Below are 22,305 nucleotides of genomic sequence, written 5' to 3' on the forward strand. Positions count from 1 at the left end.
TGGTGTTTGGAAGGCCGATGAATATTTGGGGAATTCCAAAACCTCGTTTAATACATGATGTGCCTTGTATAATGATGAACGATTATTTGGCACGATTAACAAATGATTTGCTTTCTATTCATCAACAGGTTCGAGAGGCGCTCCCTGATAATTCCACTGGTGAGGCTCACGATCTCCACCCTGGGGACCACGTGATGGTCAAAGTATTTGAGTGATCCAGCAGTTTGGAACCGAGATGGCATGGCCCTGAACAAGTGCTGCTGGCTACGCGAACTGCTGTGAGAGTCACCAACAAGAAGCGGTGGATACATTCAACGCACTGCCGACGTGTCTCTCCGGATCTGGTGAGCCCTGTGGTGCTATCCGACTACAGAAAGATTTTGGATACAGAAAAGAGCCCAGCTGTCACGCCTGATGAATTGGAGGGAGCCTTCCCGGACCACGTTGTTTCTGATAAAGTGAAGTACAATCTACGTCACAGGAAATAAGATTCCCTTTTGTGTTTTTGAAACTGGTTGGTAACCGCTCTGAGGTTTGTGAAACGGAAGCCGGGAATATCAAGGGGGGGGGATCAGTTCTACCCAGTGTAGCGACACCCGTCTTGAATCCCGGAGAACAAATCAATGGCAGCCTCGGTCCAGAACCATCGTTTTTATTTTTCCGCTTAGTGTTGCTTTTGAAGAATATTGTTTTGTGAACTATGGTGTCGTGTTTTGGCAGCTCCTGAGTTAGCGTTTAGCACAGCTACACGGTCTTTTCTGTTAACTTGACCAAAACGAACGGGGGCCATTTTGAATCCCTCTGACTTCCGTTTCAATGAACACGCTGCCTCGTGGTCAGTGTGCCCTTTTGTCCTTTCTCGACACCCATGGTCACTAGTCTGCTCGGCAACAGGCTATTTTTAGTACTGGTCAAGCGCACATGCGCATTACGCACCAATTGGTCACTCTTCAGGAATGTTCATGCTAACTGACCAGTGCTGTTGAAACTCCTCCCACATGTTGGCTGTGTTCCAAAAATGACCTTATATGTACCTAAAATGTGTAACTTGTAACCGCCTATCTTTTTATTGCTATTAAACTATATAAAAGAGGTCGCGCACCGATGATCGGTGTGCTACTTCTTACATTACCGAAGGGTGCTGTAGGAATGTATCACCACCCCATGGGGTCTTAATAAAATTGTCTTTTACCTTTTCCAGTGTCCGTGCCAACTTCTATACTAAGGTGTTCGAGAGTTTAGCAGAGTATGTAGGCCTGATTTGAACCCAACACCACAATTGGCGACCACGAAGGGACTCATCGGCGACTCGGAGGCCCGAAGGAGAGGTCGTGACGAAGGTTAGGAAACTCGCCATGGACGCGATCGCTGCCATTGAGTGACCCGAGTCTCGGCACCCACGGTGTGTTTTCCCTTCCTTCCGATCTGACCTTCCAGGTGGCGCCGGTCCTCGACTGAGATTCTGATCTTGGATTGTCGTGATGTGCCGTTTTGGCTGATTCGACCACAGAACTTGGCAGTTGGACTTTGGACGTTTTGAAAAGAAAATTGGTAAGCTTTTGAGTGGTGAGGTAGTCTACTGACACTTACTGTGTTTTTTTTTTGAAACTTTGAATTTTGAATTTGAATCTGTTAGCTAACGTTTTGAATCTTTGAATTTTGAATTTGAATATGTGAAGTGCACCTCACATAGGCAGGCATGTAGGGATATTTCTCTGATTTATTTGATTTGAATAGTGCACCGTGTTAGGTGTCATTTTGTAGTATCGCGGTTTCGTGGTACTTTTCGAAACATGCCTGTTTTTAGCACACTCCGTAGGATGTGCTGTTCTGAAAATGGTACCAATTATCGATTGAGTGAAAAACAGCCGGCTCCCCCAGAGGGGACTCCAAATCGTGAAATGTATGTTAAATACGGTATTCCACCTATAATGTATAGTACATTATGGCATAAGTATACTAAGACTGATCGTGAATTACAGTGGCCACTATATGGGTCGTTTGACCTTCGAAAGGTACAATATGTAGAGCAGTGCTTGTTTCAGCGAAGGTCTAGACAAGATATGTTTGATTGTGTGCGTACGTGGGAGAAAGAGGTGCGTGAACGAGCGAAGCGTGAGGAAGCCTTGGCGGAGAAAGTGCAGCGGAAGGCTGCACATGACAAAGCTTTACAGCTACAGGAGAAGGAATTACAGGAAAAGAAAGAGAGGGAGAGACGAGAACGTAATCTACAGGTTAATGGTCAATTCCCTATCAGGCGTCCTCTCTATCCAGTCCTTACTAATGAAACAGATGATTTTTCATTACTAGATCGTTGTCCGCCTCCGTACGTCGCACCTACGGCTCCGAACGAGGACTCGGACGAGGATAGTGATCGAACACAGCGTACCAGGTTATATACGGAACGAGCTACGGAATTGCGCTCGATTGCGCGAAAGCTAAATAGTAATACTGTTACTGTTTCTGATGTTACTAAACAAATGGAACAGTGGTCTGATAAGGAACGACTGTATTTTCTAGATCATTTTGGAGATGAAGTTGTTGAGCGATATAGAAAATATTCTCTCGAGTTAGAACCTAAGGAGATATCTAAGGCTCGTGAGAATTTTCGTAAAGGTCTTTTTGTTCTTTCAGATGCGGACGACTTCTTCAAGCGTTTGCTTGAACTGCGTAGTGAGACGACACGGCTACGGGAGTTGGAAAAATCGAAGAATTCGTCTACGTCCGGAGCGACGGGGATATCCAAAGAATGCCCTATCTTTGAAACAGATAAGATCGCTGCGATTAATGTTAGACCTATGCGAGAAGCTGCGCCTTTATATGTCCCTCATAAAGGGGATGGCACAGATGATGATAAAAGCTCCAAAGACGCGAAAGGGTATTTTGTATATAATTGGGTTTATACGCCTTGGAATAGAGCAGATGTTATGGCGCTTAAGAATGCGTTACCTGATCCCCGTAAAAACCCTGCGGCTTTTTATGAAAATGTTGAAAGTGCAATTTCTTCATGTATCATGACGTTAGTTGATATTGATCTATTTTTCGGGTTGATATTGCCCCCTGATATGTGGAGAGTAATTCGTAGGTTTGATGACCAGACGACTCTCGGGGCCACTTGGAAAGATATTATTCAGGCTGATTTAGATAGAGAACCAGCATGTAAACCGTGTCAATTAATATTAGACCTTCCAGGTGCCATATTAACCAAATTAAAGACTCTTGCTCCCGCTAAAAAGATTGATTGGACTATATTAGCCTCGTGTAAGCAGAAAGCGGATGAATCAGTTTCTGATTTTTTCTCTCGCTTCGAGGAAGCGTTCCATGATTACAGTGGTCAATTATTGACAGAAGATACTGGCAGGCATCTATTCGTTGATAAGTATGTAGCTAATCTCCTACCGGAGATTGCAAAACGATTAAAAGCGAGTGAAAGTTCATGGACCACAGCAACCCCTGCTTCTTTATTGACTATGGCTCAATATTATGAAAGACAGGAATTAGAGGCGAAAGAAAGTAGTGATAAGAAGGCGAAGGATTTGAAGACGAAGGTAATGTTAGCTCAGGTTCAGGCTACGAGAGGGAACAATAGAGGAGGGCGAGGATCATACAGTAATGCCCCTCCCCCTCGTTCTGACATTTCTGTGAATCAATGTGCATACTGCAAACAGTTTGGGCATTGGATTGCAGACTGTCCGGTGTTTCGAGAGCAGCGTAATTTGAGGGGACGAGGAAGTGGGAGATCTAGGAATTATTATGGAGGGTCAAGAGGAGGTTATGGCACGAATGATCGAGGAGGTTATGGCATGAATGACCGTGGAGGATATGGAGCAAGGGGTCGTGGTCAGTCAGATTATAATACGTTTGATAACCGCAATCAATATCAGATAAATGAGGGTGATCCTGCTGAACCACGGGATGAGCATTACGCATAGGATTGCGTAGGATGGGGTGTGGAATCGGTTGAGGTACCAGTTGATCAGAGGGGTCCATACATAGAAGCACATGTTTTGGGTTCTACTGATAAATTTCTGGTCGATACAGGAGCTACTCGTAGCGCGTTGTCCAAACACTTGGTTCCAAGGGCTCCCCTGTCTGGCGAGGTAATTACAGCAATAGGGTTCGATGGAACACCTACTTCTAGCCCACTGTCTCAACCTGTTGCATTTCATGTTGATAAATTTGCTGCCCCTTGTCCCTTTTTGTTGTCCCCAAATACACCCGATAATATTATTGGACTCGATATGTTAAAACACTTTCGAGCTACTATTCGCTGTGCCCCAGAAGGAGTGCGAGTTGTGCTGAATGAGAATTACCCAGACTTTGAGCGAGTGTGTTTTCTCCATGAATCTGAAGTATTGGCCTCCTTACCAAATACGTTATGGGCCACTTCTGACACGGATGTGGGGCAGATGTTAATCCCTCCAGTACGAATTACTGTAAAGGAGGGAGTATCTTTACCACGTGTCCCACAATATAAGATTTCTAGAGAAGGGGAACTTGCATTAATACACATTGTCAATGATTTGATTTCTGCAGGAGTAGTTGAGGAAGTTTCTTACAATGTTTGCAATAGCCCAATTTTACCGATCCTTAAGAGAGACACAGATACTAAGGTTTATCGTTTCATTATTGATTTGAGGGAAATAAACAAGATAGTAGTGCCTCAGTACCCAGTGGTGTCTGACATCACCACGTTGCTTACGTTGGTTCCATCGACGGCAACTACTTTTACAGTTATCGATTTGAAGAATGCCTTCTTTTCGATCCCTGTACATCCTGACAGTCGATATCTATTCGGCTTTACATTAAATAATAAATCGTACAGATTCTGTCGAATTCCTCAAGGCTATACTGAAAGTCCTAGCATTTATAGTCAAGCATTAAAACGACAGCTTGATTCTTTTGACTTACAAGAGGGAGTGGTTCTCATTCAATATGTAGACGATATCTTACTTGCTGCAGACACGCCAGAACAATGTGAGAAGAGTACCTTTGCTTTGCTTTCCTTCCTGGCCAACCATAATCATAAAGTTTCGAAGAAAAAGCTGCAATATTGTAGACCAAAGGTGACCTACCTCGGTCATCTTTTGTCTAAGGAGGGCCGTGCATTGACACCAGATCGAATTCAAGCAATCCTAGATACTCCAGTCCCTCGCACTCAGAAGGATGTTCGCGCCTTTATAGGTCTGACGTCTTTTTGTAGGCAATGGATACTGGGTTTTTCACATGTCGTTAAACCATTGTTGGCATTATTGTCTAAAGATACACCGATTCCCATTGAATGGACGGATGAATGTCAGAATGCTTTTGAGCAATTGAGACAAGCTCTTTGTTCTGCACCAGTGTTGGGTACACCTGATTACACGAAGATCTTTACATTATATGTACACGAGAAGGATGGGTGCGCATTGTCAATGTTAGTGCAGACACACGGAGACAAACAGAGGCCTTGTGCATACTTCTCGGCGGTACTCGACCCTGTGGCTCGAGGATTGCCTGGATGTTTTCGAGCAGTTGCAGCAACAGCAGTTGCGATACGACAAAGTGAGGGAATAGTTTTGTCACACAAATTGTTGGTGCTAGTTCCCCATGCAGTAGATGCGTTACTGAATCAAACGAAAACACAGCATCTAACTAGTGCCCGTTTGACAGGATATGAGCTAACGTTGTTGGCGCCGCACATCACACTAAAACGATGTGCAACACTAAATCCTGCTACTTTATTGCCGGATCCTGTTGCTGAGACCCAGAAGGAAGAACAACATGATTGTGTTTTTCTGACTGAGGAACAGACAAAGGGCCGTATCGATTTACAGGATACGCCATTTCCAGATGTGGATGGGGAACTGTGGGTTGATGGGTCATGTGTGAGGCTACCAGATGGTACGACTTCCGCAGCTTATGCGATCACGACACTTAAGACTGTGGTAGAAGCAGCACGGATACCCCAAAAATCGGCTCAAGCGGCTGAGTTGATAGCCTTAACGAAGGCATGTGAGTTAAGTGCTGGATTATGTGTGAACATTTACACGGATAGTCGTTACGCTTTTGGAGTAGTGCATGATTTTGGCCTACTTTGGAAGGAACGAGGATTCCTGACTTCACACGGAGTACACATCATGCATGGAGAGTTGGTACGCGATCTCCTGAATGCACTGTTATGCCCAAAGAAAGTTGCAATAGTCAAGTGCAGTGCACATAAAAAGGTGACGGACAAAATAGGACAGGGCAATGCTTTTGCTGATCGCATTGCGAGAGAGACCGCTATGCTGCAAAATAATTTCCCCATGTATGTGGTGAAGTCACAAGCTGAGCGGTGGCATGATGCTAGAGAAGAAATACTCGATATACAGAAGTCAGCATCAGAGGCAGAACTTGTGAAATGGGCCACCGAGGGAGTATTGGATGATGAGGGTTGCTGGCGTAGTAAAGATATGGAGAGATGGAAACTACCCATGGCCTATTTACAAACAATGGTGCAAATGACACATGGACTGGCACACATTGGAGCTCTCGCAATTACTAAATTGCTTACACGAGTTTGGGAAAATGCTGACATTGCTAGCACGGCTAGGAGAGTAGTGCAGACCTGTCTGATATGTTTGCAGCACAATCCTGGACAAGGGACTCATACTCCTAAAGGTGGGTTTGTTCCACCTACTGCACCATTCGAAGTACTACAAATGGATTACATCCAGCTGGAACGCTGTAATAATCTCAAGTATGTCCTAGTAGTGGTGTGTGCCTTCAGCAAATGGATTGAGGCTTACCCTACGAAAGACAATACAGCGTTGACAACAGCTAAGGTGTTACTGAAGGAGTACTTCCCGCGCTACGGTGTTTGTAAACTTATGTGGAGTGATAATGGCCCTCATTTCATTGGAAAAGTAGTGGAATATGTCTTGAAAGGATTGGGAATCAAACAACGATTCCATGCTGTCTTTCATCCGCAATCAGCAGGTTTAGTGGAGAGATATAATGCAACACTGAAGCTGAAGCTAGCAAAGATAGTGGCATCGACATCTCTGAAATGGCCGGACGCTTTGCCTCTGGCATTGTTGTCCATTCGATCAGTGCCCCATTCTCGGTCTGGCCTCACACCCTATGAAGTAGTGTTTGGAAGGCCTATGAATATCTGGGGAGTTCCGAAACCTCGTTTGATACATGATATGCCTTGTATAATGATGAACGATTATCTGGATCGATTAACAAATGATTTGCTTTCTATTCATCAACAGGTTCGAGAGGCGCTCCCTGATAACTCCGCTGGTGAGGCTCACGATCTCCGTCCTGGGGACCACGTGATGGTCAAAATCTTTGAGCGATCCAGCAGTTTGGAACCGAGATGGCATGGCCCTGAGCAAGTGCTGCTGGCTACGCGAACTGCTGTGAGAGTCACCAATAAGAAGCGGTGGATTCATTCAACGCACTGCCGACGTGTCTCTCCGGATCTGGTGAGCCCTGTGGTGCTATCCGACTACAGAAAGATTTTGGATACAGAAAAGAGCCCAGCTGTCACGCCTGATGAATTGGAGGGAGCCTTCCCGGACCACGTTGTTTCTGATAAAGTGAAGTACAATCTACGACCCAGGAAATAAGATTTCTTTTGTGCTCTTTTTGAAACTGGTTGGTAACCGCTCTGAGGTTTGTGAAACGGAAGCCGGGAATATCAAGGGGGGGGGATCAGTTCTGCCCAGTGTAGCGACACCCGTCTTGAATCCCGGAGAACAAATCAACGGCAGCCTCGGTTCAGAACCATCGTTTTATTTTTTCTTGCTTAGTGTTGCTTTTTGAAGAGTATTGTTTTATGAACTATGGCATCTCCTTCGACACGAAAAGGGAGAATTCTTGGTGCTGTTTTGTTTGTCTTGACCGTAGTGGTGATCGCAGTATTAGCTTGGACTATAGAACTGTTGTTTCCTGCACGAGAATATTTACTGCCCACCACTCCAAGTCCGTCTGAACATTTTCATTTCACTCTGCCTTTTCACGAAGAAAGACATAGGCAGACTTATTTGAACAACAGCTTTATTAAGATTCTGCATCATACTCATAATATGACCAACACGTCCAATTGTTGGGTATGTGGAATGTTGCCCGGACACCAGAAGAAGGGAGGAACACCACTCATTCCTCTCCCGTTTTCTCATAATGGTTCTTGTCATGCTTGGTACACTCTTCTTTTTACTCTGCGATGGCCAACGAAAGGTGGATTACTTTTTCGGTTGAATAAAATATGCTATAACGATAAAGATGGCTATCCACATGCTGAAGGAACTAAATTCGAATGGGAAGAATATCGTCCGGACAATATTTCTACACCTCGTGTATATACGAATCAAAGACTCATAAATGTGACGAACATGCATATAATAACCGTGATCGATACAAAAGCAGATTTGTGTATTAGAAATAAAGGTACAATCCCCGTAGGTCGCAGTGAATGTAATATTACACTTACCTTTGATACACCAACTGGAATTGCATTTGTAGCTTCGCATAACACATATTTCATTTGTGGAAATAAGGGATACCATCGTCTACCATTGGGTTGGTTAGGAACGTGTTATGTAGCATTTGTATTACCACCTGTGTTTATCGCTCCTCCCATGTATCACAATGATTATGTTTTGTACCATGATTTCATATTGAATAGAGTGAAACGATCAATAGATCTTGATGAAATAGACCAGACTGATACCACTTTACAACAATATGTAGATTTCAATTTGGGGTTATTTTCATTCGTAGGAGCTGCATTAAATAGTAGAAAGATAAGGCGGCTTACACGTGTGGTGGAAGCCGTTGCCAACGAAACTGCTTCTGCTTTAGGGAACATTACTGAGGAATTGCAAATTACCAGAATTGTAGCGCTCCAGAATAGAATGGTTCTAGATGTGATACTAGCTGATAGAGGTGGAGCATGCCGCGTCATCGGAAGTAGTTGTTGCGTGTACGTACCAGATAACTCACCTTCTGTATATGATTCGATTACAAAATTACACAAGATAGCTGCTGAGATCCACCCAGAGAATGGAACATGGACCTTTTCTGGTTGGTTCCGGACCCTGCTTAGTACTTGGGGCTGGAAATTGTTAACGATTCTCTGTGTTTTTATTGGAGTACTATTTTTCCTTTGTCTATGTATTCAATGTGGCCCTACATTATGTTCTATATGTATCACAGCCTGCATTCCGTCCAAACGAACTATTGTCAAGCAAGAGAAACTGAGCAATGATGAAGTATTGAAAATTATGGCTATTAACATTGAGGATGAACGTTCTGACTATGTCCACTATGAGGTAGCTTTTGCTAAACGCTAAAAGGGCCGTCTGTCGTGTTTTGGCAGCTCCTGAGTTAGCGTTTAGCACAGCTACACGGTCTTTTCTGTTAACTTGACCAAAACGAACGGGGGCCATTTTGAATCCCTCTGACTTCCGTTTCAATGAACACGCTGCCTCGTGGTCAGTGTGCCCTTTTGTCCTTTCTCGACACCCATGGTCACTAGTCTGCTCGGCAACAGGCTATTTTTAGTACTGGTCAAGCGCACATGCGCATTACGCACCAATTGGTCACTCTTCAGGAATGTTCATGCTAACTGACCAGTGCTGTTGAAACTCCTCCCACATGTTGGCTGTGTTCCAAAAATGACCTTATATGTACCTAAAATGTGTAACTTGTAACCGCCTATCTTTTTATTGCTATTAAACTATATAAAAGAGGTCGCGCACCGATGATCGGTGTGCTACTTCTTACATTACCGAAGGGTGCTGTAGGAATGTATCACCACCCCATGGGGTCTTAATAAAATTGTCTTTTACCTTTTCCAGTGTCCGTGCCAACTTCTATACTAAGGTGTTCGAGAGTTTAGCAGAGTATGTAGGCCTGATTTGAACCCAACACCACAATGGCATCTCCTTCGACACGAAAAGGGAGAATTCTTGGTGCTGTTTTTTTTGTCTTGACCGTAGTGGTGATCGCAGTATTAGCTTGGACTATAGAAGTATTGTTTCCTGTACGAGAACATTTGCTGCCCACCACTCCGAGTCCATCTGAACATTTTCATTTTACTTTGCCTTTTCACGAAGAAAGACATAGGCAGACTTATTTGAATAACAGCTTTATTCAGATTTTGCATCATACTCATAACATGACCAACATGTCCAATTGTTGGGTATGTGGAATGTTGCCCGGACATCAGAAGAAGGGAGGAACACCACTTATTCCTCTCCCGTTTTCTCATAATGGTTCTTGTCATGCTTGGTACACTCTTCTCTTCACCTTGAGATGGCCAACGAAAGGTGGACTACTTTTTCGGCTGAATAAAATATGCTATAACGATAAAGATGGCTATCCACACGCTGAAGGAACTAAATTTGAATGGGAAGAGTATCGTCCGGACAATGTTTCTACACCTCGTGTATATACGAATCAAAGATTTATAAATGTGACGAATTTGCATATGATAACAGTCATTGATACAAAAGCAGATTTGTGTATTAGAAATAAAGGTACAATCCCTGTAGATCGCAGTGAATGTAATATTACACTTACCTTCGATACACCGATTGGAATTGCATTTGTAGCTTCACGTAACACATATTTCATTTGTGGAAATAAGGGATACCCTCGTCTACCATTGGGATGGTTAGGAACATGTTATATAGCTTTTGTATTACCACGTGTGTTTATTGCTCCTCCCATGTATCACAATGATTACGTTCTGTACCATGATTTCGTGCTGAACAGAGTTAAACGAACGTTAGATCTTGATGAAATTGATCAGACTGATACCACTTTACAACAATATGTAGATTTCAACTTGGGGTTATTTTCATTTGTAGGAGCTGCACTGAATAGCAGGAAGATAAGGCGGCTTACACGTGTGGTGGAAGCTGTCGCTAATGAAACTGCCTCTGCTTTAGGGAATATTACTGAGGAATTGCAAATTACCAGAATTGTAGCGCTCCAGAATAGAATGGTTTTAGATGTGATACTAGCTGATAGGGGTGGAGCATGCCGCGTCATCGGGAGTAGTTGTTGTGTGTACGTGCCAGATAACTCACCTTCTGTGTATGATTCAATTACGAAATTACATAAGATAGCTGCTGAGATCCATCCAGAAAATGGAGCATGGACTTTTTCTGGGTGGTTCTGGACTCTGCTTACTACTTGGGGTTGGAAATTATTAACGATTCTCTGTGTCTTTCTTGGAGTACTATTTACCCTTTGTCTATGTATTCAATGCGGCCCTACGTTATGTTCTGTATGTATCACAGCCTGTATTCCGTCCAAACGAGCTATTGTTAAGCAAGAGAAACTGACCAACGACGAAGTATTGAAACTAATGGCTATTAACATTGATGATGAACATTCTGATTATGTTCAGTATGAGGTAGCTTTTGCTAAACGCTAAAAGGGCCGTCTGTCGTGTTTTGGCAGCTCCTGAGTTAGCGTTTAGCACAGCTACACGGTCTTTTCTGTTAACTTGACCAAAACGAACGGGGGCCATTTTGAATCCCTCTGACTTCCGTTTCTTATGAACACGCTGCCTCGTGGTCAGTGTGCCCTTTCGTCCTTTCTCGATATCCATGGTCCCTTATTCTGCTCAGCAACAGGCTATTTTTAGTACTGGTCAAGCGCACATGCGCATCATGCATTTACTGGTCACTCTTTAGGAATGTTGGTACTAACTGACCAGTGCTATTTAACTCCTCCCACATGCTGGCTGTGTTCCAAAAATGACCTTATATGTACCTAAAATGTGTAACTTGTGACCGCCTATCTTTTTATTGCTATTAAACTGTATAAAAGAGGTCGCGCACCAATGTTCGGTGTGCTACTTCTTACACTGCCGAAGGGTGCTGTAGGAATGTATCACCACCCCATGGGGTCTTAATAAACTTGTCTTTTACCTTTTCCAGTGTCCGTGCCAACTTCTATACTAAGGTGTTCGAGAGCTTAGCAGAGTATGTAGGCCTGATTTGAACCCAACACCACAGTACGGGTGTGCAAAGTATTGTCTTTAGAAAAGATGGTAATGGCTAAAAAATCTAAAGTACTTTCATTAGCAGTGTATGTAAATTTCAAGCATTCATCTTGGGTATTGAGCCAGCGATGAAAGTCCATCAAGGTTTCCTTATCACCCTTCCAAATTAAAAAGATATCATCTATATATCTCTTCCAAAAGAGAATATGATGAAGAAAGGGATTGTTCTCATTCTGAACAAAGGTGCGTTCAAAGGTGCTAACGTACAACCCCGCCACACTTGGGGCAAATGTACTGCCCATTGATACTCCATGGCGTTGAAGGAAGAGGGTGTCTTTGTACTTGAAGAAATTTTCCATTAGAGCTAATCTACAGCACTCCAAAACAAAATGTCTGGGGGTTTTGTTTGGCCAGTCAATGTTAAAGAGAATTGTTTCAAGAGTGTCTAGTGTTTTTTGTTGTGGCAAACTAGTGTAGAGACTCTCTACATCTAAGCCCACTAAGAGCATTGTTCCTTCCGAGTACTCAAAGTTTTGTAACATGTTTAGGAGGTCTCTTGTGTCCTTCAGATAGGTGGGTGTCTTTTGGACCAGTGGTCTTAAATATTGGTCTGCAAATTCTGACAGTGGTTCCAAAATTGAATTGATTCCGGACACAATTGGTCTCCCTGGTGGTGGCATTTTGCCTTTATGCGTTTTTGGTAAGGAGTAGAAGTATGGTGTTACTGGTGTTTTTACTTCCAGATATTCTGCCACTTTTTTGGACACCCAATTATTGGCTTCCGCTTCTTCCACCATCATGGATATTGTTCTTTGTAGACGGGCAGTTGGGTCTATTGTTAGAACCTCATAAAATTTTGTATCTGCAAGGAGGTCCATACATTGTTTGTCATATCCAGCTGTTGTTAATAAGACTACTCCTCCCCCTTTGTCCGAATGTTTGATTACGATTTCTCTATCGTTCTTGAGTTCAGTGAGAGCCAGTTGTTCCGCCTTGGTGATATGTTGAAAAGGTTTCTGTGTTTGATTATGCAATAGGTCAACTTCCTTAATAATTGCCTGTTCAAAGGTGCATATTTCAATTGGGACTTGTGAGTTGAGGGGGCAGAATGTCGATTTATTCCTCAGTGTTGTATCTCCTTCTAGTGTCAATTGTTGGTTGTCTTTAAAAAAGGCTTTCAGTTTCAGGGTACGGCAAAAGGCTGCGAGCTCGCATTTTGTTTTGAAGATGTCAGTTGGCCTAAACCGATGTTTGCCAACAAGAGAAGCCGCAACCTCAAGGACTTGCTGGTGCACATGAGACCCCCACCTAAGAAAAAGAAAGACACACCTGGACTGTGGAATAACAGTCCAGTAACAGGCCATTACCCATGTGGAAACTGCACAGTTTGTGACACTACAAAACCCACAAAGGTATTACAGCTGCTTCCCAACTTGAATTGGAAATTAAAAAGACATACGTACTGCAACACAAGCCATGTCATTTACATGATAACTTGCCCGTGTCAAATGAGATATATTGGCATGACCTGTCGTAAAGCAAAACAAAGACTTTGCGAACACCGCAGTTATGTGAACTGTAAAAAAACAACCACAAAAATGTCAACTCACTACAAAGAATCTGGGCACTCTGTGAATGACCTACAGTGGGTCATCCTGGAAACCCTCGAAACTGTGGACAGGAATGCAGCTAAAATTTTATTTGAAAAAGAGCAACGTTGGGTGCACAGAATTAAGACAGACAGTGAGGGCCTGAATGATGCCGTTCCGTGGTTATGTCTTAACAAATAATTGATATTTTGTCTGAATTACGAATTTTCTAACGTTCTTTAACTATGAGAAAATTCAGAATGAGCGCCTAAAGAGTACATTCTCATAAACTCCATCTGTCATCTATTTCCAAGCTAGAAATGATTACAATTCTCATCTGTAAATTAGGTATAACAATTTAGTACAACTAATAAGTACAAACACTCGAGTAACTCTTCAGTTTCCATCACTATGCAATAAAAGATGACAGGTTACACACTGGCGATTGATTCCGGGTCACCAAGGGCAGAGACAGCACAAGCTGCTAGACGGGTGTTTGAAGGCTAGAGGTATCGAGGAGCATTGCCCTTTTCGTTATGGAGTAAACCGCAAGTATTAAAACCCCTTTACTAAACTCCTTTTTTCCTCACTCCACAACAGTGAAGCCTCCCCCTAACTGCCGTGGTTCCCGAGGAGACAAGTCTTACATAATGTAGAGGTACATTCCATAAGATCCAGTTACGCATAAGCGCATGTGAAAACCCTGCTCTGTACTGAGTTTTGCTTAGTTTTAGACTTTTGTTAGAAGTGCCTATTTTTCGAATAGAATCTCTTTCCGAATAGGCTTTCCAGAGTGCGCATTTAAAGATACTATAGCGGCAGTATGCACATGTTCAATTTTCAGAATACATGTAGAGCGAGTGCTTGGTACCATCTAATAATGAATGCATGTACTTTGAAATAATAGTAAGAGTCTATACTCGAACAGGTATTACATCATTATACCAATGTCTAAGATAATCGTGATGACACAGTAAAATTGATTAGCGCCTTTGACGTCATGGTAATGTAACAATGAAATTGCGCCTTAAAGTAAATAGCGCTTTTAACATCAGGGCACTGTAAAGAAATTATTATTATTATTATTATTATGCATTCTTATATAGCGCTCGATTACCCGTAGGCATCTCGGCGCTTGCCTTGGGAACCCGTCCTGGATTTTTCCCTGTGAAATACCCGTACTGGGCATCCCCAAGGTGGAAGCCAGGCATCCCGCCGCGGGGGGGGGGCGTAGTGGAGATTAAGCAGGCTGATGCCCAGAGCTGCAGAGTGTGAATCCGTGATTAGAGTAGGCACCGAAACGAGAATTATCGAGTCCGTGGATATTTGGGCTCAAGACCCTGCCACGTCGGGAATTGAACCCTGGTCCCGGGTCTGACCTCTGCTTCAGGGTCTACCTCCTCTAACCAGTGAGCCACACTTCTCCACGTGATTTCATGACGCCTAAATAAGACTTTGGGATTTATACATCACAATATTCCGCATAGAAATTTGAGAATGAGTAAGTTGATGCTTAATATGAATGTGACTCTGAGTCTAGTATTGCACAACTCGCTTTTAATTATATGTTTTTTTTAATAACATGCTTCATAATTCACAACTGTGTCTCATTGTCATTGTACATTGCTGAAGTGTCTTTTCCCACTTATGTGCCACAAATGTGGTTGCACTATCTCCCTTTTCTCTTATTACAGGTACAATGTGACCTACTACCACAAAACGAATCAGGTTACAAATTTACCTTTTTTTCACTTAATCACTTTATGGTCCTGAGGAAAGCCGACTGACCAACAGGCAGATAAGGCTGAAACATGTCGACCACTTTTAACCTCACAAGTTCAGTGCGCTAGAATTCCTAAATAATTCCATAGCGACACGCCTTAACCTTCTACCCAAATCCAGAAATATTAAAGTTGAACCTCTGGCTGTCCGGGTATTTTAGAACACCTTTATAGCACTATTTCACTTATTCACCATCACTACTGTTTTAACCAATGGTACAACCTCCTGGCGGAGGGAGCAAACAAAAACTCACCCAAGGATTACGCACGGACACGTGTTACAAGAAGCGGGGACACATCATATACCGCTACACGACTCTGAAAAAACACGTGTATGAGGGTCTTTTATTTGGGAGAAACCTACCGATCCACCTGCAGACCTTGGTTATGCAGGACCAGTGATCCTTTCCACATTGATTTATAATTATTGAAAGGAGATTGAAAGGATCTCTACTCTCTCTCCCTCCACCTATTGATGATACAGGAATGAGAGCTTAACATCCCTACACAAAAATCTGGCAAACTTAAAATGAGGGTCCTAGAGAATTTGGTACGGGCAAATGCTGAATTTTGGAGGATGAGTCTCTAAAACTGTTTTCTCAAGTGTTAAAACTTTGTATGAAATGAAAAGGGAAGATCATGAAATACTCTTTTTTCAATCTATCTACTATGAGCATTTGTATTTCTGTTGTAAACTCCTTTATACCCACCTGCTTCATCCATGTGCATTGAATGGCATCCCATCATACTAGTAGGAGACACAATTGTCTTTATTACCAACATATGCCAATGTCTGCATGCGTACTGTTACATATTACAACCATATTAGAAAGGGCATCTACAAAAATCCCGGCATTGAAATACATTTCATAGAAGTCCCACAATATATTGTTAATTGCTGCTGCATGCCTAGTCACATTCCATGTCTCCATTACATACACAAATGGCATACACAGTCGCAATCACACAGCGACAGACGCAAGTGCACTTATCCAAACCCGATGAATTTACACACAGACACATGCTCCTACATTCATATGAATAAACAACCACATCCACAGGCATATACAAGCATCACAAAGCTCTCTTGTTCTGTACCTCTAAGTCAGTCTTCTATGTCCCAGAATCAACTTCTTCCCAGGAAACTACAGCATGCTGGGTCATTTAAATCCAGTTGGGTGGACCGATTGAACTTATGAAGTATTTCGTCAGTTGACTGAATCCCAGTGGTCACCATCTGGAACCTTTGATGGTAGCACATTTACCTATGGTTATAGTTACTTTACTTTTCCACTCCTTAGTTCTTCTCTAATTCAGTCTTGTATGGTCAGTATGCAGTACATAAGCTGCAAGTCAGATAGGTCATCATAAGCCAATTTAATCACAGAGCTTAGTGTGATTTGGTCGTGAATAACCTTATCAGTGTGTGTGTGTGTGTTTGTGTGCATGTGTCTGCGTGTGTGTGGGTGCATTTGGAGATTTGTGAGTTTTGGAGATTAAGACAACAGGGTGATTCCATGGTCACACTCCTTCCTAGTCCTCTGACGTACTCAGGAGAGGGGCACTTCAACTTCATGTGAGGCTCATGAATGTGATGCATATGAAGAGGTATTTTCTACTTATGATCTGGCTGACGATATTAAGGTATGATTACTTTGCCAACAAGTCTAGTTGTGGCCATGTGTGCGGTGCAACACATATGTGAATATTATATATATATATTTATGTAGTAAACAATAGATTTACACGTTTGTAAATACATACAATGCACTGATGCACCCAGTTTCAGGCTGGTGGCGAGACTACATTAATTCCTCAGATTTTGCAAAGTTAATACAAATGGTGTGGCATAGACCCAGGTCCCTTTTGAACAACCCACAGAGAAGAATATTCATAAAAGAAACAGGCTGAATTTCCTGTAATTCTAACAAAATATTACTAAAACTTACAGGCATCATTTCCTAGAATCTTAAACATTGTAATAGGTGAAAGCACTGCAATGCAATGGGGAATTAAATTGAAACTGGGAGAAGACTTAAGAAGGAAGCATTTTCATGCTTTTTAAAGGGTTCTAACATATGTGATGCTGCTTGTTACAATAGTGTGGTAGCATTCATGCGCCACAGATGCTGGAAGGATCAGAATATGTCTTTTAAGTGGCAATGTCTAACACTCTCGGTATATCAAGCCAAACCAGGCTGCAATAGCTCCGCAAATAGCTAAGGACAGTGTGTCATCTAAAGTTACATCAGGAGTTTTTACATCAAAGATAGGTTTTCAGTATTTTACTTTGTAGGCATTTGCTTTGCAAGTAAGTTTGTTTTAAGTGTTAGTATCATATATGTGTGTCTGCGTGTGTGTACTAACATGCATATTTATTTACCAGGTTATTTCAGTTAAAAAAATTGTTAAGGGAAAAAGCTTATAAGAATTAATTTGTTTAGTCGAATTGTGCATGCAGGTTAAAGAAAATTAAGAAGATGGGACACACCCTAGCAGTTTGTTGATCTCTCTGCTGGGAAATATTGAAAGCCTTTAATTTAGAGAGGAAAGCTATTATTCACACCTGACTCATCAGTGAGCAACCAGTGTATTACTTATTTTACTTTATTCTACACACCATTCGGTCTTTTTATTCCTGTGCAAGAAGGTTGCCTAAGGTGAATGTATGATGTGTTTACTTTATAAAAGGTCGGTTAAGTGAGCAAACGGTTGTAAGAAAGGATGGATCTCATAATAAATCTGTGATGTCAAAGGCACTCCAAATCATCTGTTCCTTAATTGAAAGTGCTGCAGAGAAATTGCTAAGTATCTAATTCTGAGGGTGAGGCGTGGTTTAACCGCGCTGCAAGATGGCTGCTTGCTTAGCGCTCTCTGCCGGCCGGGTGGGTCACAAGCCTATCAAAATTCGCACATATGGAGGGCCATCGAGGAGTGTAAATTGCAAAATGGTCTCTGCTCCCAGGCTCCACTTCAGACGGGCTGTCAACCACGACTACAGAATGTGTCTGTGACAAACTGGGTGCCCCGGATAATAGCTGCCTACTCAGTGTGGTGGAAACCAAATACCTGGTAGGCGGAGGCTGAGCGGAGGGATGATCGTAGGACCCTAACGCCCGAATCCTGGTGAGTTGGTGACGAGCGGAGGGACTGCTCCTGTCCCTTCAGGAAGGTACAGACAGGGACCCCTGGAGACGCTGAGAGTCAAGCCGCCATTTTAACATCAGGCAGCTATGCATCTGCAGACCAGGCAGTTCTGACGGAGGACTAGCAGCTACATGCGGCCTTACTCAGACACAAGGTAAGCGCTGGACCCCCTTTGCGACACCTCCCTCTGGCGTGCTCTGTGGTTGAAGATGAGGGTGGCTCCCGCGGGCTTTGCTGTGGCAGGCCCGGCCTGGACAGTATACGGCCCAGTGGAGCTACCCCAGGCAGCAGCGTGAGATGTGCCCTGTGCTTCGAGATGGCTGTAAATGAGGAATGTATGATGTTACAATGCATACATTTACAACGCATCCACTTACAATGCAGTTTTTACATCGCAACATCCACTACAACGCATTTCATTACATCGCATGACACTACATCGCATTTTAAAAAAACTACCTTTACAACGCATTCCAATACATCGCAGATTACCTTTACAACGCATACCATTACAAGGCATACCATTACATTGCATTTAAGGTAAGTATCGGATAGTATAGGGGTAAAAATTACTATTCTAACTCCAATGGTATGTGTTGTAATGGTATGCGTTGTAATGTCTGCATAGTAGTGACATGCAATGTAGTGTCATGCGTTGTAATGGTATGCGTTGTAATGCCCGCATTGTAGTGTCAAGCGTTGTAAAGGATGGTGCCATGTAATGCCTGCGTTGTAAGTGTAGTGCAATGTAATGGTTGCGTTGTCAAGGTTGTTTCCCGAAAATGACTAGCAAACCGAGTGAGAGGTGAGAGGACGCGAATACAAGTGCGACTGGCGATTGGGGCTAGCGCCGCTGTCTATTGGCAGGAGTGGGTGAGACTCCGTGGGTGTCTGGCAGACTGTAATTCATTGGTGCACAAATACAAATCAAAGTACTTGTGCGCTATCAACTCACTGGCAATATACAGGCGCCTGCGCCACAGGAGTGGGGTACTGTAATAAAGCGGTGCACTGGGGCAGCTACAACTAGTCCCTATTAAGTGTCAGTGCACCCCAGAAGCTCAAGACCATGGGCAAACAAGACAAAAAACTGCTGAAATTGATGTTCTAAAATAGAAGGAATACTAGGCTAACGGAGTCCGACCCAGAAGGAAGTCCAGATCTCCCAACTAACTCACAATCAGAGGATCAGGGTGAAGACATATGCACACTAATTCTGGAAATGCGTTCAAGCCTCTGTACCATAGACACGAAGCTGGATGTACTCACCTCTCAGCTTGATGCAGTTAAAAAACAGGTACACACACAGGAGACACAGCTGGATCTGCTTGAAAACCGAAGTTCAGACTACCACACGAGTTACAGGTTGAAACTAAGAAGCGGCTTCTGCATATGGACAAAGTGCTTAGTCTGATCAAGGCAAAAATGAAGATTTAGAGGCTATATCTTGCCAAAACAATCTAAGGATAACCGGCATTCCAGAGACGCCCCCCATATCCAAAATGGAGGCTTACATTGATGGCTTGCTCTGGGAGCTCTTAGGCCCTGATTTGTCTGCAATGTTCGTGGTTGAGAGAGCACACCGTGCATTGGGCCCCAAGCTCCCAGTCGGAGCTACACCAAGGTCCGTCCTGGCTCAGATCCTAAATTATCATGATTGAGACCTCATTGAGACCTCATTTTGAGACTTGCAAGAGAGTGTGGGTCCATCACCCATAAAGTAAAATATAATATCATTCTACCCTGATTTCACCCCGCCGTTGCAGGCGGCCCGCCAGGAGTTTCTGCCCATGAAGCGCATCTTACTGCATGCCAAAATACCCTACTCTTTGCTCTATCCTGCTAAGCTCAAGGTGATGCACGAGGGCACGGTTCATCATTTCACAGATGCCAAATCTGCACTGAAGTTCGCCAAACACGTGGGGGGGGGGAGAAGAATACGCAAAGTTTGTCTGCTAGAAACACATCTGAAACCAGACTAAGTGATAATGACTAACTAGTGTTTCTGTAATTATATGTCTCTAAATGAGATTTGATTTGTTCGGGGGTTAGCACGAGTGGTGCCAAAGACTTGACATGGGAAGGGGTATTGCACCCGTGCCGCGGTTGTGGTGAATTAGCGGTCTCTAACCCATGTTTAAAAGTTCTGGCTCTCCACCATCTTCTTGGCCACCCCGCCTCCAGTAGGATAGTATGCCAGCAACCCCATGCCCCCCAGGGAGAGTTCCTGGTTGCAGTCTTTGATTTACTTTGGGTAACAACCTGTTGTTGTTGATGTTAAAGGGGGAGGTTCTACACAACCTTTTTGGGGGGTTGGAGTGGGTAGGGGAGAATTGAATGTTATGTTCTTAGTCAGCACAATGCCACATAGCCAAAAAACCCACGTGCAGAATGCACTTGCATTGTTTACAGGTTGTAAAAGGGCTGGGAGCCATAACAAAAAAAACAACATCTCTGGTATTGGGAGGAATAAGCTATCTGAAGCTCAACATATGGCATCATGCCTGGAAACAATAGCTGCGGTATTATGACTCTAAACTTTTTAACCTGGAACATACGTGGTCTTAACCATCACAGAAAGACCAGACTAGTCCACTCCTACTTTTTAGAGAACAATATCGATGTCTGCCTCTTGCAGGAGGCACACTTGAACACCACGCCCCCCACTAGACTAAAGCACTGGCGCTGGGGTCATATTTATTCCTCCATATATTCAAACTGTTCCCGTGTGGCGGTGCTTGCGCGGCAGGGCCTAGACTGGAAGGAGTGTGAGTTTCGCCTCGATCCCGAGGGCAGATATGTTTTACTACTTGGGGAACTCTGTGGAGTAAGGGTTGTACTTGCAGCAGTCTATGGGCCTAATACGGACACCCCAGAATTCTTTCAAATCATTCGGGCAAAATTTAAATCTACAGGCTGTGACACTATAATCTGGGGAGGGGACTTCAATGCGGTACTTGACGACACAATGGACAGGAAGTGTCTGTCCCGCTCCCTTCATCCTAGTGCCAGCGCCACATTGAATGCCATTGCATCAGATGGCAATTTAGCTGACATATGGTGAAAGCGCAACCAACACAATATGGAAGGCACATGCATTTCCGAGCACCACAGGGCCTGGTCCAGGTTAGATTACTGGCTGTAATCACGCGATGTGGTGGCATGGACATGCGAGATCTCTCACATTCCCAGGTCCTTGTCGGACCATGCTCCTTGCCTCCTGCGCCTTAATATGCTAATTCACCTAGCAGAATGTTTAGCTGGCGGCTTCCTCTCAATGCTTTATTGGATGAGGCATTCAAGGAGGAAATACAGGGGGACATAGTCAAATACTTTACTCTGCATACTGGCTCGATTTCAACTCAGGCCTCTTTATGGGAGGCCTTTAAGGTGATCATCAGGGGCAAATGTATAGCACGCCAAGCCGGGGTTCTAAAGGCAATAACGAGTACCCTTGCCTCCCTCGAGACACGCATCAAGGAACTCGAAACACAGTTTTACACTACTGACGACCGACCCCACCCTCATTGCCCAATTGAAAGAAAAGCTGCTGGAGTTTGAGAAAGAGTCACAGCGGGAAGTGAACTATATGGGCAAATACACACAGGCCAGAAGTATCTAATCCTGTACACAGCCTAGAGCAGGGGAAACCCCAAATTCCCTTTTGGTGAACGTAGAAAGCCCAGGAAGAAGCCTCAACTTTGTATGGACCAAGGGACATCAATGTCATGCGTACTGAGTTTGAGTGAGACCTTGAAGAAACCCTGAGTCTTCAACACATTTCCTAAACACTCTATGA

Source organism: Lissotriton helveticus, chromosome 5_1 (genome assembly GCF_964261635.1).
Source record: "Lissotriton helveticus chromosome 5_1, aLisHel1.1, whole genome shotgun sequence".
NCBI classification, from domain to species: domain Eukaryota; kingdom Metazoa; phylum Chordata; class Amphibia; order Caudata; family Salamandridae; genus Lissotriton; species Lissotriton helveticus.